We start from the raw sequence: 12629 nt of genomic DNA, 5'->3' as shown, positions 1-12629 counted from the left end.
ATCGTTTTTGGATGATCTTCAGCAGAATCTTGCTTGCATGTGAAATAAGAAGGGTCCCTTGATTAATTGTTTAAGGCAGTAGGGAGTTTTCTCTTTGGTACCTGAGAGATTTCTTTATACCTCAGAGTAATGTGTCTTGGTGAGATGTAGGCGTAAACTCCTGTGTAAAGCGAGAGAAAAGAAAGAGGCTGTTGTTAATGCAAGCAGTTTTGCAGTACATAAATTTTAGGAAAGCAGCAAGTGATACAACCTGAAGGTCTGAAAATTGATTGCCTTAAAACCAAACCCTTCTTGTATGGGAAATCTTAGAAAATCTAGTAAGTGTTGCTGATTTGAAGACCATTTTAGGGAAGATGAATCGTTCCTCAAAAAACTAAAGTCTGGGATTTTAAAGAACTACTTTCCACAGATTTTGTCTCTTCAAATGTGTTTTTATTTCCCGTATGTTTTTATCTAGGGAACTGTGTAGCTACGACTTACTAACTCGACTGGAGCGTTTTGCCTTAAGATAATTGATAGATCCTTTAAACCAAATGTTCATTTTAAAAATGTGACTCTTTGGGTCTTGTGAATTTTTTCTTTCTTGTGAGTTTTTCTTTTTATTAGGCTTTGTTTACAAAGTGTTCCTTTTCTTTTGATTTGACCTACTAGAAAGTGCCCTTGAATCTTTGGTTTAGACAAAATAAGTTAGAATATAACATTATTTGATGTTGGTAGTAGGAAGTAGTCCATTTGCTTTTATCTCTACAGTGGGTTTCAGGTTGGGCTCTGGGAGTGGACATCATATTCTGTCCCCTCATGTATGTGACCTAAGGACTCTGGTTCTCTGATTTTGAGAAAGTCTGAAGCTTCCTAGAAGCTCTCAAGACTATTCATTCACCTATCCTAGATTACTTAACGACAACCTCTTTCTGACTCTTAACTCCTCATTTGTTGCATTATCTATGTACCTACACAAGTGTTGGTGCCATTGAGTTGACTGACTTAAAGCAACCCATGAACAATAGATCTAAACGTTGCCCAATTTTGCTTCATCTTCTCTGTCTGATATGCTAGAGTCCATGTTATAGTCACTATGTCAACCCATCTTGTTAAGGGTCTTCCTCCTTTTCTTTGACTCTATGCCATTCCCAGCAAGATCTCTTTTTCCAAGGACTGACCTTTCCTGACAACCTGCCCAAAGTGTGTGAGGTGCAGTTTCATCATCTTTGCCTTTAAAGACACCCTGTGGTATTTCCTCCAATATGGACTTGTTTGTTCTTTTGGCAGTCTTGGAGAGTCTGTGTATTCTTTTCTGGCATCACAATTCAAACAAAAACATCATTTTTTCTTCTGTTCTTATTTATTGCCCAACTTTCAGATGCATAGGATGAATTTAAAAATACCAAGGCTTGATTTGTTTGGGTGCATCTTATTAAACTGATATTTTTTATTTCTGTGGATTAACTAAAATGTCATAGCCTTGTATCATTAATAGTTCAAAGCTTTTAGCAAGTTTATTTTAACAAGCAATAATGTACTACACTGGGAGCATACTAAGTTATAGTTTGGGGAGGTCTTAAGTCTTTCACTTCTAATGTTTATTAAAAAGATGTCACCTCTCATCAGTGAAACACTCTTTAAAATGAACAACTATATAAGCTCAGAAGAGCAGCATTTATCTGACAATAAAGCCTAGAAAGCAAGAAGATAGAATGATTAGTGGAAATGAGAATTATAGCAAAGAAGTAGGAAAAATGTGACTACATTTAATGATATTGAAAGAAAACAAAATGTGTATGGATAAATGGAAACTTCCACTCAAGACACAATTAAAAAGAATGGATTGCATCTTTTTCAGGAAATTTTAATATATATTTATAGATTACATTACACTAAACAGTACTACTATTTTATTTTGTCTTGCTTATAGGTTTATTCTAGTATAGTAATTAATTGCTGTTATCAAAACTAACTCAACTTAAATTCTGGTGGCTTAGTGGATAGAGTTTTATACTGCTGATGCAAAGGTGGCTTTTGGTGGTTCAAATCTACCATAGGAGGAGCAAAATGGAAAATATTTTCAATAACAGCATATGTCTGGAAAAATGAGAAAATGTTTGTTTTATCTCAGATACGGGTTTGTCATGGATTTTTGTACTCTTTAATAAAATTAGAGTCAGTATCTTTAGTCATTGAAAGAATGAATTCTTTTTTCTGAGTGAAAGTTTACCGTTCCTGATTTTTCATACAACCATTCATAGACAGTTTGCTTTATGATATCATTGCCATTGATTAAGGTAATTAATTAATCATTTACATAATTACATGTCTCGTCAACCTCTTACTGCCTCCCTTCACCCAGCTTATTTATTTATTAATTTTTACTCCAGTCTTCCCCTCATTCCATCTATTTGCCCTTCAAGATTGATTCTGCGTGTATACATTTTTTTTAGCTTTTTCTAACCGTCATAGTAGATAACTATGAATTCTCATCTTTTTTAAACTGGCCTCTGAAAGTACATCATTTTTAATAAATATGTAATTGGAAAAGAATATCTTGTCAAGTAAACTTCCTTTATTGTTAACTTATGTTTAATCATAAATTTCTTAGTATATTTAACCTACAGTCTAATTTAAGTAAAAATTTTCATTTTAACTAGGCTTTTGTTAGAGGAACATGCTACTCTGAATTTGGTCTTTCAAGGTTATCAGGTTTGTTACTTGTGTTGCCTAAACTCATTTTATTTGATTTTCACTTTCTCAGATAAATTTGTCATAACTGCTATTTTGGCTGTATAGATGATGTTTCAGAAAAGCTAGCAGATTTTTCCATAACATCTTTAGATTTAGTAAGAAGACCAAAGCTACCTTTATCTACACGTGAACCTTTGCTCTCTTCCAAGCTCTAATTTTATGCCTTTTATTAAAAAAAAACAAACACAAACAAACAGTGCTATAGAGATAAATTGTGTTTATCCATGCAAATCATAAAAGATCATCTGAAAAAGTTAATGAAAAGAACATCAGATGACTTTTTTGTGAGGCAGGTTTATGAAACCTGCCTAAAAATCGATACTATATTCCTGTGGTTTGGAAAGTTTTTTCTTCTGCAAAGTAGAGCTATAAAATTTTTGATAAGGATGTTTATGCTTACTAATGAACATTTTTCATTTTGTTTTTTAACGATTGCTTTATTTTTTTCTTTTTAAAAACTTACAGGTATTACGTTTTTAAAGTCCTGATCCTATTATGTTAATGAAATAATCGACAGTACAGATTCACTTTTTTTTAAAGAAAATAAACAAATAATAGTAGGTTTTCCACAGAGACTACCCAATGTTGGTGTATCTCACAGAGTCTCTTCACTTGCTTCAGCCTCACATGTAGGCTGCAACTTTAGCTGAGATGACTAGCCTTCCCCCAAAAATTCACTTTCTGTATTTATCATATTGGTAGGATTATAAGCAGTGATAAATGGAGCATCTTTTAGGAACAGAGAACGTTGTTGAATTAAATTCTTTTCTTTAACTATCATTCTTTTTCTGATAAGGGAATTGAGTTACCATCAACATGGCATTAGCACAAGGAAACTTCTACTTAATCTGTATGTGTGGTGTTTGCTGTACAATTCAATAGAAATAAACACTGTAAAGAATGCACAGTCCCACAGGAAGTATATCAGAAGGGTCTTAAGATCAAAGAAGGTAAATAATAGAGAGTTCAATAAAGTGTTCAGAGAATATCATTGCCATTTCTTAACATTTTATCAATGCCATGCCCTCCCCCCTTTTTTTTACAGTTAAACTAGTTGGTTCATATTAAAGCTGCTTGTACTAAATAGCTTTGCGGAGATTTTCTTAACAGTTCCAGTTTTGATAATAAGTTGCTGATATTAATATGCATGCTGGATGTTCTTTGGAATGTCAAAGTTCTTTCTCACTTTTAATGCAATGTCAAAATTTTATTTCTTGTCTTTCCTACTGGTTTGACTCTTGTGTTTGTGCTTTCCACTTTACAGGCATGCAGTATGGTGAATATGTTAATAATCAAGCTAGCTCCGCACCAACTCCCTTGTCATCAACTTCCGATGATGAGGAAGAGGAGGATGAGGATGAGGAAGCAGGTCTGCTTTAGCTTTACACCAGTTTTTGATCCTTTTTACTCAAGTTTTCTTTTCCTTTTTTTTTTCTTTAAATTTCTATAGGCTTAGCGTTAAAAATATATAAATAAGTGAAAGTGTCTCTGCAGATTTAGCCCAATAAAATGAACTTGGTTTGGGACATAGATAGTTGGACACTTCAAGTGTTTTGCTTATTAGTTTTTCCTTTTTTGTTGGACCAGTTTGTAAGTAATAGCTTATTTCTTCATGAGGATAGAGTATTTGCCTTCAGAAGCATTACATGCAAAACAATGAGTCCTGATTTTAAAGCTATTGTCTGTTGACTGTTCTAGCATCCTTCTAAGAATAGTGTTTTATTTTTTTATTTTGCATGCCACTGTAGTCTAATAGAAACCAATCACACAGATTTTAAATTGATGATAAAGGGATAGGTTCGTGTTTCCATGAGGTCTCTTTTTAACTCTTCTGGTCATATGTTTATGAGACCCGAAATTTGTAGTTAGTTTCTTGCTACATGAAGTTGACATTTGCTAGTTGAAGAATTCAGGTATATGATAATCTATTAAAACTTGTTAGATATCTTTTTCTACCTATGATGGGTAGTAATCGGTATGGTTCCTGTATTAATTCTAATGGTTTATGACCAAACTAATTAGTGATGATCTTTCAGGATATGCTCTGTGATGATAATTCTCAGAATCTTTATATATTCACCTTTTTGTGTGAGTTCACAGTTGTTGGAGAAATGGTTTTGTAACTAAGAAATTCAGATATATCAGCTGTCTTGCCCATCTTTCAGCTGTTAAGTGGTGGAGATGGAATATGATTTACACCTTTTCCATTTTATATCCACGTTATGAGGAAAAGAAAATCTTAATTAGAACAGTTAGACAGTAAACTGGACATTAGACTCGTGTTACTTAATTTTTAGGGAAAGTACTAACAGTTCAAGCCTTCTTTTAAAGGCCTAAATACATCCTTATGCTTTTCCTGGCTTGATGAATTGTAGATTGTTCTTTTAATCTGTTTTCTTCCTTACTTCCTCAGATTTTAGTGTTACCTCTTTTCCTTTTTCTTCTCCTAGCTATATTGTGGAGACAGAGAAGGAATAAGGAAAATTATACCCCGAGTCATATATTCTTACTAACCTCATTTGCTTTGAGACTATTTATTACTAAATGTAGTAACAAGTTACTGTAGTAAGAAGAGACTGAGGCAAATTTTAGAGTGAGGTTTGCTACAAAAACTGCTCCAGCATATATGACAGAAAGAGTGTTTTGCTTTTTATTATAGATACATTATACAGTGGGATAGCTTCTGACTTCCAAATATCCAGGATGTGGTAGAAGAATCAGATATCATTAATGATTATAATACAGCTTGAAAACTACAGTAACTTGAGTTGAGAAAATGTGCCTGTGTAGAAGAGGAAATGATTTTCCTTGGATATATGGGGAAAGTTTTGAAGAAGTTAAAAAATTTGAAGGATGAGTAGGAGGGAATTTGCTGTGTAGACAAAGAAAATTTATGTTAAAGGATATGCAGTGCATAAACATAAAAAGTTATAATGTTGGGTAAAGAATGAGTGTTACATTATAAGATGAAAGAGGAAGGATTGTATAGGCATATGTAAGAAATAAGGTTGAGAAGATAACCTGAAGTATGTTGTGAAATCCCTTGAATACAATGAGTAGGTGTGTAGACTTTTTGTTAGGTGCCATCAAGTTGAGTATGAACTCATAGCGAACCTATGAACAGCGGATCTGAATCTTGTCCTATCCTGTGCCATCTTCTGTAGCAGTCACCGTGTCAGTCCACCTGGTCAAGGATCTTCCTCTCCTTCGCTGACCTTTTACCCTTTCAAGTATCATGTCCCTCTCCAAGGAATAGCCCATCCTAGCAACATGCCCAAAGTATGTGAGGCAAAGCCTCATCATCCTTGCTACCAAAGAGCACTCTGGCTGCACCCTCTGCATGACATATTTATTTATTCTTTTGGAAGTTCATGGGATGTTAGTGCTCTTCTCGAATACCACAACTTAAAGGCATCGATTCTCCTATCATCTGTATTCATTGTATAGCTCTGAGATGCGTAGCAAGTGATCGGAAGGACTATGCCCTGAATCAGCCACACCTTAGTTCTCAAATAATTACTCCTTACTCCTCAATAATTTGGAGAGGCCCCTAACTGCAGACTTTCCCAGTGGAGTGTCTCCTTATTTCCTGACTGCTGGTACTAAATTTTGGATCCAAGTAAGATGAAATTATTGACAGTTTCAACCTCTTCTCTATCAATCATGTTGCTGCCTATCGGTCCAGTGATAAGAGTCTTTGTTGTTTTCTTGCATTGAGATGCAATCCATATTGAAGGCTGTGTTCCTTGATCTTCTGCAACAAGTTTTTCAAGTCCTCACTTTCAGCAAGCAAGGTTGTGTCATCTACATAACTCATGTTATTGAGTCTCCTTCTAGTCCTGATGCCACATTCTTCTTCATAGAGTCTAGCTTCTCGAATGATTTGCTCAGAATACAGATTAAATAGATAAGGAGAGAGAACATAACTGACACACTTCCGTCTTCATTTTAAACCATACAGTGTTCTCCTGCTGTGGTCACACAACACCCTCGTGGTCTAGGTAGAGGTTTCATATAGGTTTACTTGAACACAATTAAGTGCTCTGGTATTTCCATTCTTCTTAGTGTTAGCCATAACTTGTTATAATCCACACAGTCAAATGCCTTTGCATAATTAGGAAAGCATAAATGGACATTCTTCTGGTATTTATTCTTTACTTTCAGCCAGGATCCATCTGACATCAGCAATGATATCCCTGGTGCCATGACCTCTTTTAAATCCTGTTTGAACTTCTGGCAGTTCCATCCCTCTGTACTAGCCATTTTTTAAATGATCTTCAGCAGTATTTTGCTTGGATGTGATATTAATAAGCACCATAGGAATGTGGATAGTTAAAGTAGTGTAGTGGATTGGAAGTCAGTTGAAATGAGGAAAAACAATAACAAACATAATTTAATAATTGGAACATGGAATGTACGTAGCTTGAATGTTCAAAAGCTAGAAATTAAAAAACACGAAGTGGAAAGTATGAACATCGTAATATTAGGCATTAGTGAGATGAGATGGACCAGCTTTGGCCACTTAGAATTAGGTAATCCTAAAGTATGCTATGCTGGGAATGAAAAACAGAGGAATGGTGTTGCATTCATAGTCAGGATACATTAATGATAATTAGTGACTAACATACAAAATTTAAAAACTGTGCAGAAGGAATAGTAGTTGGAAAATAAAGGCTTGATGATACAAATGAGGCTAGAAGTAGAATTTAATCTCTTAAGAGTGCTAATTTCTCTACATCTTTGCCAATATTTTTATCTGCCTTTTTTATTATAAGCATCTTCCATCACTGCATTTTCCACATGACTCTAGACTTTAAGCTGAAAGAACCAAAAACAAATTTCAAGCCTCAAGCGGTAATGCTGAAAAATGCTATGAGCACAATCTTGAATGGTCCAGGAAGCATCAAAAAAGAAGATGGAGGGAGTACACAGACTCACTGTACCAAAAAGAACTGACCTATACGGGATTATTCTAGGAAATATCATATGATCAAAAGCCAGTAAAAGGGAAGAAAATTCAAGCTGCAATGAATGCATTTACATAAAAGAGGGCGTCAGGTATTGATGGAATACCAGTTGACATATTTCATTTGATGATGCAGCTCTGGCCATGCTCACTAGTCTGCTAGGAAATTCAGAGGACAGCTGCCTGGCTGACCCACTAGAAGAGATCTTTGTTCCCATTCCTAAGAGGGATTATCCAACAGAATGTTGAAATTATCAAACAATATCATTACTATCACATGCTAACAAAATACTGCCAAAGAACATTGAAAAATGACCAGAACAACAACATATAGAGAACTGCAAGAAGTTCAAGCTGGGTTTAGAAGAGGCTGTGGCACCAGGGATGTCATTGCTGATGTCATATGGATCCTTGCTGAAAGCGAAGAATACTAGAAGAATGCATAGTTGTGTTTTATTGACTATGCAGAAGCATTTGACTGTGTGAGTCTGGCTAATGGTGAGAAGAATGGGAATTCCAGAGCACTCAATTATGAGAAACCTTTACTTAGAGCAAGAAACTATCATGCACACAAAGCAAAGGAACACTGCATAGTTTAAAATTAATAAAGGTGTGCTCCATTCTTATTTAATCTGTATGCTAAGCAAATTATTCAGAAGCTAAACTATGAAGAAGAATGTGGCATCAGGATTGGAGGAGGAAGAATCAACAACCTGAGTGGTGCAGTTGACACAACTGTCCTAGCTGAATGTGAGTATGACTTGAAGCACTTTTGCCGAAGATCAAACACTGCAGCCTTCTAAATGGATTGCATCTCAACATCAAGAAAACAAAAATTTTAACCACTTGACTGATAGATGACATAATAGATGAAAAATATTTAAACTGTCAACGACTTCATTTTATTTGGATCTACAGTCAGTATAATGGATACAAGCAATCAGGAGATGTATTGCACTGGAAAAGTCTGCAATCGGGGACCTCTCCAAATTACTGAGGAGTGTTTATGCTTGTTTGAGGACCAGGGTACACTCGAGTCAGGCCGTGGTCTTTTCTGTCATTTGCTATGCTGTTGAAAGTTGGACAGTGAATAAAGATAACAAGAGACATTGATGCCTTTGAGATGTGATGCTGGAGAAGAGTACTGAATATCCCAGGGACTGCCACAAGAATAAACAGCTATGCCTTGGAAAACATTCAGCCAGAGCATACATTGGAGCCAAAGATGGCAAAGCTTCATCTTGCACACTCTGGACGTGTTACTAGGAAAGGCTGTTCCTAGGAGAAGGTATGGGAACAGCGAAGAAAAGGAAGATCTTTAACTAGTTGGATCAACACAGTGACTGCAGCAGCAAACTCCATTGTGTCACAAAACCAGAGATTGTGAGATTGGCACAGGGTAGGACCAGGTTCAGATCTGTTTGTCGTATTCAACAGCATCTAGTAAAAACACACCTCGATCATCTGTTCATGTGTTTATCATTTGTAGATCTTTGGAGAAATGTCGGCTTAAAAACCCTTTGTCTGCTTTCACGTGAATGTTTGTCTTCTTACTATTAAATAATGAGCATTTATACATTCTGAATACTCAGCCCTTCTCAGATACATGATTTGCAAATATTTCTCCCATTCTGTAAATTGTCTTTTTGAGGTGTTTTTTTAAAAAATTATTATTATTTGAATGAAAGTTTACAAATAGTATTGGCTAGTCCATGCACTCTATTATAAACATATTGTTTTATAACCTTAATTACAAATAATAAATTTTACCTCTTTTTGGTGGTTTGAATCCACCAGCAGCCCTCAGAGAGAAAGATGAGTCTTCCTGTGCAGTTTTTTCCCTTTTTTATTTATTCCTTTTTGCCCATTTTCTCCCCCCCTTGTGAAATTTTTTACCCAACATGTCTGTTTCATTTTCACTGCCCCTCTTCCTCCCTTCTAATCCCTGGTAATTCTCCAAGATTAAGTCTGTCTGTATGCATCCTTTACTTTTCTTTTTATATTAGGGGTCTTACACCATAATTGACCTTTTGTGACTGATTTAGATCGCTCAGCGTAACTTGTAGATTCATCCATGTTGTGCAGTATTTCATGAATTCTTGATCTTTTTTTGTGACACATAATACTCCACTGTGTGATTGTACCAGAATTTCTTTAGACATTTGTTGCCACTCTTATTTCTTTGTGATATATACCTAGTAGTGAAATTCCACCAGCTGCTTCACAGGATAAAAATGGGTAGTCTTCTACTGTGTGATTTGGTGCTTCTGAAAACCTGCTGGAGAGTCAGCTATGAGTTGGTTCTTGCCTAAGGCACACGATAACAGAAGCTAGTGATCTTGGGCATTTCCTTATGTGTGTGTTGCCCATCTGAATATCTTCTTTGGTGAAATGTCTGCTTATATCTTCCACCCATTTTGTAATTGGATTGTCTTTTTCTTGTTGAAGTGTTAGAATTTTCTTTAAGTTTTAGAGATGAGTTCTTTACCAAATGTATTATTACCAAGCATGTTTCCCAGTTTGTAGGGTCTCCTTTTTATTCTTTTGGAGAAGCTTTTTGATGCATATAAGGATTTTATTTTTAGGAGGTCCTAAAAAGCTCAACATGGAGAAAACAAAGATTCTCACCACTGGGCCAATTGGCTGCATCATGATAGATGGCGAAGAGATTGAGATTGTTAACAGATTCAGCTTACTTGACTCCACTATCTGTATTCTTGATGCCAGGAAATCAAAAGATGAATTGTGTTGGGAAAATCTATTGTCAGGGACTTCTCCAGTGATACCAGTCTAGAGACTAAGGTGTGCCTGATCCAGGCCATGGTCTTTGCAGTTCCTTGCTATGCATCAGAAAGCTGGACAATCAAGGACTAGGAATGCAGAAAGAGAAATGATGCCTTTGAGCTGTGGTGCTGGAGAAGAGTATTGAATATACCATGGACTGCTAGGAGAAGAAACAAATCTGTCCTGAGAGGGTGAAACCAAGTTGCTCTTTGGAAGCAAGGATTTTGAAACTCTGCCTGACATACTTTGGGCATGTTGTAAAGAGGGACCAGTCCTTGTAGAAACACATCATGCTTGGGCGGGTGGAGGGATAGCACAAGAGAGGAAGACCCTCGATGAGATGGATTGATTCAGGGACTGGGGTAATGGGGGTAGGTATGTCAGAGACAATAAAATTGGCTCAGGGTAGAACAGGGTTCAGAGCTGTTGTACAACTCACTGTGAGTTGGAGTCGACTCCATGATACAAAACAAGAACAATAATCATCTAGTTTATCCTCTGTTAGTAGTGAATTCTTAGTTACATTTGATAGTTTCAGATTTTATACAGAAGAACTTGAACTATCTTAAATTTTATTTTTGTATGTGGTACAAACCATAGGTTTTGTTTCCATTTTATGCAAATAGACATCCATTTTTGCCCACATCATTTGTTATTAGATAAATGTTTGTCGAAGATCCAATGTTTGTCCATGGGTGATGCATTTATTTGTAGGTTCTCAATTCTGTTCCATTTGTCTTTGTATCTGTCATTGTACCAGTACCAAACTGTTTTGATTACTTTTGGCTCTGTAGTAGGTTTTGAGATCAAGATATCTAATAACGACCCATTTCTTATTTTCTTCAGTTGTACTTTTTTTTTTATGGGGTACCATTCCTTACTGTAAGAAGTTGGTGATTACTTTTTCTTTGGTTTGAAATAATTAATGAAAGTGGTGGTGGTGTTGGTGGTGGTATATTCCGTTATATGCCGTTGAGTCACCTGCAACTCATAGGGATCATATAAACAGTAGCTCTGAAGCCTGCCCTGTCCTGATCCAGTCTCACTGATACACATACATCCCAGTTGCTCCAGTTACTGTATCAATCAGTCTCATCCAGGGTCTTCCTCACCTGCGTGGTCTTCCAAGCGTGATGTCCTTCTCCAAGGACTGGTCCCTCCTGCCCACATGCCCAAAGTGTATGAGATAGAGCTTCAAAATCCTAGCCTTTGAGGAAAAACTTGGTTTCACCCTCTTTGATTGTTTTAAAAGCTCATGATCGTGTAATTTGTTGTACAAACGTTTTTAATGAAACCCTAATTTAATTTTGATGTTATATAAGAATCATGCCTAACCCAAAGTCATGATGATTAATATCTATTTTCCTTTCTAAGCGTTATACAAGTTCTTCAGTTTAGGTCTAGAATTCATTTTGACTGGTTTGTTTTGTGTGTTTGCTTGTTTTCTGTACAAGATCTGAGGAAAAGGTCCAGATTCATTCTTTTGCATGTGGGTATCTAGAGTTGTTCCAGCACTGTTTGTTGAAAAGAATATTCTATACTCCATTGAAACGTCTCTTTTTGAATTGAGATGAAAATCATATAAAAGTAACCCATCAGTGGCTTTTAGGATATATATACAGTGTTACACAGCTACCACCTTTATGTAGTTACAGAACATTTTCATCACTCTGAGACTGTTATCCATTAATCGCTACCCTTTCCTCTTCATTTTTCTCTACAAACCTCCTCTGGCAACCACCAGTGTGTTTTCTTTGAATTGCCTATTCCACATATTCATATAAATGAAATCATATGACCTTTGTTCCTAGCTTTTTATTTTAAGTTTCATTCATACTGTAGAATGTATCAGCACTTTATTCCTTTTCAAAACTGAATACACTTTGAATATATCAGTATGCCATGTTTTAGTTTGTCATTCTTGATGGACATTTGGGTTTTAATGAATTTTTTCTTAATCAATACTATTGCTCCAAGATTTTACCTTCTATATCGGCATTTTGCTTTGGTTATAAATTCATAAATATAAAAAACAAAAGGAAGAGCTGTTGCTGTTGTTGTTATGTGCCGTCGAGTCGTTTGCGACTCATAGCGACCCTATGTACAACAGCCCTAAACCCTGCTCTATCCTGTGCCAATCGCA

At 35.9% G+C, this 12629-nt stretch overlaps 1 pseudogene; it reads left to right on the top strand.

Annotated features, from left to right (window-relative positions):
- The window catches only part of LOC102848999, an 84196-nt pseudogene that overhangs the window by 38294 nt on the left and 33273 nt on the right, over positions 1 to 12629 (top strand).

The sequence above is a fragment of the Elephantulus edwardii genome, unplaced genomic scaffold, assembly GCF_000299155.1.
Source record: "Elephantulus edwardii isolate Elephantulus edwardi_28Jun2011 unplaced genomic scaffold, EleEdw1.0 scaffold00012, whole genome shotgun sequence".
NCBI lineage: Eukaryota > Metazoa > Chordata > Mammalia > Macroscelidea > Macroscelididae > Elephantulus > Elephantulus edwardii.
The sequence above is the reverse complement of the archived record's forward strand: the minus strand, read 5'-3'. Positions and strand labels throughout refer to the sequence as shown.